Consider the following 6,126-nt stretch of genomic DNA (forward strand, 5'->3'; position numbering starts at 1 on the left):
AATTCCCAGGAGGAAGCTTTCAAAGCTGCTGCGTACTTGGCCATATCTTTTTCCCTGCCACTGTGATCATGGGGACACATGTCTACAAGGAGCCTCTGTTATCCTGGACATAAGAGTGACTATATTATGTGACAATATGCATGACCCACTTTGATGTGCAGCAGGAGCAAGAATGAAAACGTTGCTGCTTTTTACTGCAGCACAATCTAACTTGGCAAGTAGAGCCATAAATGTTTGGGTCTCTGAGCAAAGACGATGGTCCAGAGACAGAAACCACAATATTGGGAAGGGAGTAAGAGATGGGGGAGGGGGGATTGCCCAGTGGGTCCACTATAATATAATCTCCATGAAGGCAGAGATTTTTGTATGTTTTGTTGACAGTTATATCCCTAGTACTTAGCAGAGTGTCTGGCCATCAGCAGGTGCTCATTAATGCTGAAAAAACAAATGAATGACCTCCATATTTGCCCAATGATTGGACCAGAAAGAGACCACTCCAGTGAATCCACTGAAGACAGGGACCAAAATTTCATATGAAATTGTGAGTGAAAAAAAAGTTTCAACTGGGATTTTATTTTGAAAAGTAAAACTAAAAATATGAAAATAGAATCTTATATTGGACCAAAATGAGATTATAATTACAGCCATGTGCTAAACCTTCCAATGAACGAAGAACAAATCAAGTATTGATTGGGCGGCGGCAGAGGTGGGGAGATAAATTTTTTGTGCAAAATCATACGCTAGCATGATATGACATTTTCTTATTTCACATTTCTCCATCACAGAGTGACCATTCAAGTTCTCTAACCATGAACTCATTGTTGCCAGTTTCCCCTTCTGTTATTTTCTGGTCTACCTCTGCTGGGTTCTCGTTTGTCTGTGGCTTTGTGTGAGATGAGAAGAGAGGAGAACCTTTCTTGGTTCATTAAATCCTACAACCTTCATAAGACCTCAGTTCCACTTTGCAATCCTTTGGCATTGTGTGTTCAGTTGTTGATGCTGACACCACCCCAAACCCAAAAAGAACCTGATGGACACCAGTATTAAGTGATGGCCAGGGATGGATGTTGGCATTGTGGAAGGAGAGATTTCAGGCAGGGACTACTTTTTAAGTGGTCATTTCATTAACGTTCTTCTATCAGGGTACTCTTTTTTAAACCTACAACCTCACATCTGTAGGGTCTCAGATAATGATGACTCAGACCCCTGTATGGGATCTGAAGAAGGAACAGGGAATACATGGCCAATGAGGCGGACTCATCCCCTGTCCTCCAGCCTCTCTCACCCATGGTTCCTTTCTAGGCTGTGTTGGGAGCATCCACCTCAGCTGCCTAGCCTCACCTTGCATCCTTCACTGTCTCCAGAGTGGCACCTGTAGAAGGAACCACTTCTTGTCCTGGACCCAGTAGTGTGATTCCCAGCATGGTTACAGGAAGAGGGAGAAGAGCTTTGTATTAAGACCACCTGGGACTCAAGAACATTCAAAGCTCATCATCTAGCAAAGAGTTTTAAACGGAGGACTGTGATCCCCCCGATTCCAGTGAGGATTCATGAGGTGAAATTTTATCTCCTCAGGTTCATCAGTTTGTCTTCCTGGGGTCCCCATCTGACCAGTTCCTCCTACTCCAGGACTGCCAATAGCTTTGGCTAAAGCCCTACTCTTTCATGCCAAACTCAGCCTCCTTAACGGTCACCCCCTTACCCACTTCTGCCTGATCCTATCTTACACCTCCCCTCTTACCCTATGTTCCTGGAAAAGCAGCACGTTTGTTCCTCCCCAGACCTCTGTGAACCCAACTCTGTGTCCTTGTTTATGCACTTCCCTCCACCCAGAGCACCATTGGCCCATCTTTTTTTTTTTTTAATTTTTTTTTTAACATTTATTTTTATTTTTGAGACAGAGAGAGACAGAGCATGAACGGGGGAGGGGCAGAGAGAGAGGGAGACACAGAATCTGAAACAGACTCCAGGCTCTGAGCTGTCAGCACAGAGCCCGACGCGGGGCTCGAACTCACGGACTGCGAGATCATGACCTGAGCCGAAGTTGGCCACCTAACCAACTGAGCCACCCCATTGGCCCATCTACCAGTTTCTTGTCTCTGGGCCCTTTCACGTCCCACCTCCTCCGAATCCCTTTAGCTGGCTGTGAGGCTCCCTCCGCTGACCCCCTCAGCCATATCCTGCTCTAATCCTCCTGCTCCATGGATGGTCCTAACATCTCTTCCAAGAGGATGGCAAAGAGGCCTTTCTTATTCTGTTTCTGCCCTGGCACCAGGCAGGTAGCACGAGCTCGGGACCATCCTTTGCTTCATTCCTGGTGAAATGGTTCTGCATTTGCTAGGTGACCTTAAACCTAGCGCTTGGAGCTCTCCAAGACTCAGTTTCATCAGCTGCAAAATGGGGACTGAATAAAATACCAGGGGTAAGGTCCCCGGCAAGGGGAAAACACAAGGCGGGGAAGACACGAGGTACTGTTCCCTCCCTCCGGCTTCTCCTTCTCTGTCTCTTTCGCAGATTCATCCTTCCATAAGGCAAGTAACCAGCATGGAGGCCAACATTCCTTAAGGGCCCGCCTCAGGCCTTCTGTCCCAAAGTGGTTTTCCCCTGTCCTGCTCCAGCGTATGAGCAGACGACCCACAAGTGTGACTCTGCATCCTGGCCCCTTCTCTACCTCTCAGGCCCAGAGAAACTCCCTTGCATTCTCCTCTTGGCAAGCTCAAGGAGGCCTCAAGTCCAAGTGCTCCTCTCCTGGGGACTATTTTACATAATCATGGCTGGTTGATAAATGTCATTCTCCCCACTAGAGACTACAAGCTCCTTGAGGACAGGGGCCCGATACTCAGCACAGAACCTGGCAGAAAGTGGGCATCCAGCGCCTGGATGATGGCCATGCTTTTCCCTCTTTCCGCTTGAGTTTGTCTGTTCGTTCAAACTGACTGACCATCGGCCATGACCTCCTGCCCCTTCCAACATGTACTCATACCTCCGGCCCATATAAAGCCTCCCGCACTCCTCTCTGTCCATCCATATATCCGTATCTCCCCCCACTGCTTTCTCCAAGTCCTCACCCCAGCACCGCTTTCTCCAGGAAGCCTTCTTAGCCCCACACTGAGCACCCCTGATCCCAATCCCCTCTCCCAGAGGGCTTCGTGCACCAGCCGTGCTTCTCGGTGAGCGCCCCCTGAGAGCACTGGCCAGGGTTTTCATGAGGGAGTGCCCAGTGGCCACATTTTCTTAAAGGAGGTTAAATGAGATGAGAGGACTTGTTCATCCCTGGTGACCTAGAGCCACACTTCATTCCCTGAGCCCACTGGACTGTTTCCAATGACCGAAAGGAAGTCTGTGGACTTCTTGTTTATGATGACCCTCTGCGTGGCATTGCCCAAGCCCCTCTCCAGTCTGGCTGGGCTGGGGACGCCGGTGAGGATATGGGAAATCTGGGTTGGCTTGGCCTTTCATTATCGAGGCCATGTAAGTGGAGGGACTTGGCCAGGAGGTGCTAGAAGGGATCCACTTATGCAGCAGAAAGGACAGCTTGAACTTGAGCAGGAGCCTGAGGCCAGGGTCCTGGAGGAGCTGCTGATCTGGAGCCCCTGGGTGCCTCTTCCACTGTCCCCACTCCTCCAGGGCTGTGCCCTTTCCCTGTAGGGCTGGCCTCCCGCAGAACCAGAGTCAGCATTGTTTGTCCATGAGGAAGAGGGACTGCACCAGGGGGCTGGTGCAGGTGCCCACTCAGAACGGTGTGCAGTGAGGGACACCAGGCACAGAGTGTCGCTTCTTCCCTCTGAGCCAGGATGACTTTACCAACAGCCCATTCAACCAAGCTGCAAACCAATGGCCAATGGCTGAAATCTCTTCTGAGAGCTTAGTCTGGCCTGGATTTGAGTTTGGTCCTCATGCTGTTTTCTGCGAGGCCACAGATCCCTAGTCACCTACCCACCCAGGCTGGAAACCTTGGCCCGTCTCATGTCTGAAAAGCAGTCGGGTCTGCGGTCCACCCATCAGGAACACTGCCCACCTCACCTTAGGCCCTGGATCACCACCTGTGTGGGGTTGGATGGAAAACAGCACTCCCCACGAGGGGGACTCTGACCAAGGCTGGGTGACAAGGGAACTGCATCAGGCCTCGGGGGTCCTGCCCAGCAACCTCTGGGTCAAGTTCAATCCACAATCATCTGTACATGTGCACATGTGCAAGTGTGTGTGTGCACACATGTGCCCCACACTCTTAAATCCCTGCAGGCACAGGGCATCCCACACAAGTACCCTTAAACACGTAATCACATTTATACATGCACCACTGCCCCTCCCCCCCCCCCACAACCACCAACTTATGGAGCTCACTCTATACGTATCACTACCCTCCAGGGACACACCCCTGCCTGCACATGCCCCATACACTTCTCAACATACATCCCACACACCACACGCACACGTGCTCAGTGGCCCCCAGCCCAGCTAACCAAGGGAGTGTCCGTGCCCTCTGCCTCCACTGTGCAGGAGGCGGGAGTTCATCCGACCTCCTCGGTGCCTCTGCCTAGTTCCCTGGGACCTGCCTGGGCTCAGACAGATGAACCCAGGGAACAGGGTTCTATGCCAGCAGAGGAGGAGAGGAAGAATGCTCTGTCTCTGCTGAAGACTACTAGGAAGAAAGAAAGAAAGAAAAAGAAAGAAAGAAAGAAAGAAGGAAGGAAAGAAAGAAAGGAAAAAAGAGAAAGAAAGAAAAAAGAAAGAAGGAAGGAAAGAAAGAGGAAAGAAAGAAAGGAAAAAAGAGAAAGAAAGAAAGAAGGAAAGAAAGAGGAAAGAAAGAAAGAAAAAAAGAAAAAGAAAGAAAAGAAAGAAAGAAAGAAAGAAAGAAAGAAAGAAGAAAGAAAGAAAGGCAAAGAAAGAAAAGAAAGAAAGAGGCATAGGAGCAGAGACAGGAAGGTGCCTGTTGCTTTTGGTTGGGGGAGAGGAGGGGAAGGTTCTGGCTTCCACCCCACCAAGCCTCCGCCAAATTTCCTCTGCTGCGCGGTGCGGAGGGAGCGGAGGGAGCGTCGCATCGGACTGAACTGTTGCGGCTGCAGGAGACGTAATGACGGCTTCCAGCGGGACTTGACATGTTAGCTGACACCAATGCTGCACTCGGGGCCAGGTCCCCCCCTGCGCCCACCCACCTCCCACCGCTGGAGGACCCCTTCTCCGTCCTGGAGCCCCACTTACCAGGCAGGAGTAGGGGTCGGGGGGCACACACGCTGCACTTGGCCAGTGGTTTTGGGGACAGTCACACGCCGGGCACCTGGAGGGCAGCAGGCACGAGCCAGGCAGCCAGGGATGGACAGTCTGCGGAGCTCCTGGCAGCCCCAGGGCTCCGGAGGACAGACTAGAGATGACGGGGACCCAGAGACGGGGGAAACAGGTGGCTGGGATGGGTGGGGGGTGGGGGAAGGGAGGCAGAGACGGAGGGGAGAGAGACACAGGGAGGAGGAGATGCTGAGAGAATCACACCCAGAAGAAAGAGAGGAACAGACCGAGAGCTCCAGAGAGAGGGAGAGAGGGGAAAGGAGTGGGGAGAGAGAGAGAGGGAGGGAGCGGGAGGGAGAGAGGGACGGGAGGGGGGAGGACTCCAGCAGCAACATGTGGTAGTGTTGCCTCTCACTCCTAATGCTGGAACATCCCGGCCTCATCTTCCTCTGCCCCCTCCCCTTGTGCAAACGCACGACGTACACATCCTGATGCACACAGACACACACACTCACGCGGCCACTGGCACACAGGGGCACCTGAATTCCGCGAACACACCCTGGCCGCACACTCAGGACAGCCCCCCTGCGGCCCCTCATCCACTCACCCTTACCTGCCCCAGAAGCAACACGTGTCTGGGCAAATACTCCCTCGGTCCGCTGCCCCTGAGGCTGTGTGCCTGCACCCAGAGCTGCTGGAGGGGGTGCCCGGGGCTGGGCTCCGGTGCCCAAGCCCAGTGCCCGCCGCCCTGGCAGCTGGCCTGATGGATGCCCACATCGCGATAGCTGTTTAGGTGGCCTGCGGGAAGCAGAGAACCATTTGTTTTGTCAGAGCGTAACCATGACAATCACCCCCTGCTCACACCGCTGGTGCTGCTCACCCCCCCACCCCTTCCCTCCCCCC

At 52.6% G+C, this 6,126-nt stretch overlaps 1 protein-coding gene across 1 annotated transcript in view; it reads right to left on the reverse strand.

The window, feature by feature from the left end:
• Positions 1–5,504, reverse strand: part of VWA5B1 (von Willebrand factor A domain containing 5B1) — a 59,915-nt gene extending 54,411 nt beyond the window's left edge. The window contains exon 1 of the mRNA XM_019461612.2: positions 5,203–5,504. The gene's annotated coding sequence lies outside the window, so the exon portion shown is untranslated. The remainder of the gene's footprint in view (positions 1–5,202) is intronic.
• Between the last annotated feature and the right edge of the window lie 622 nt (positions 5,505–6,126).

The sequence above is a fragment of the Panthera pardus genome, unplaced genomic scaffold (assembly GCF_024362965.1).
Source record: "Panthera pardus isolate Hobbes unplaced genomic scaffold, ASM2436296v1 HiC_scaffold_11, whole genome shotgun sequence".
Classification (NCBI taxonomy): Eukaryota; Metazoa; Chordata; class Mammalia; order Carnivora; family Felidae; genus Panthera; species Panthera pardus.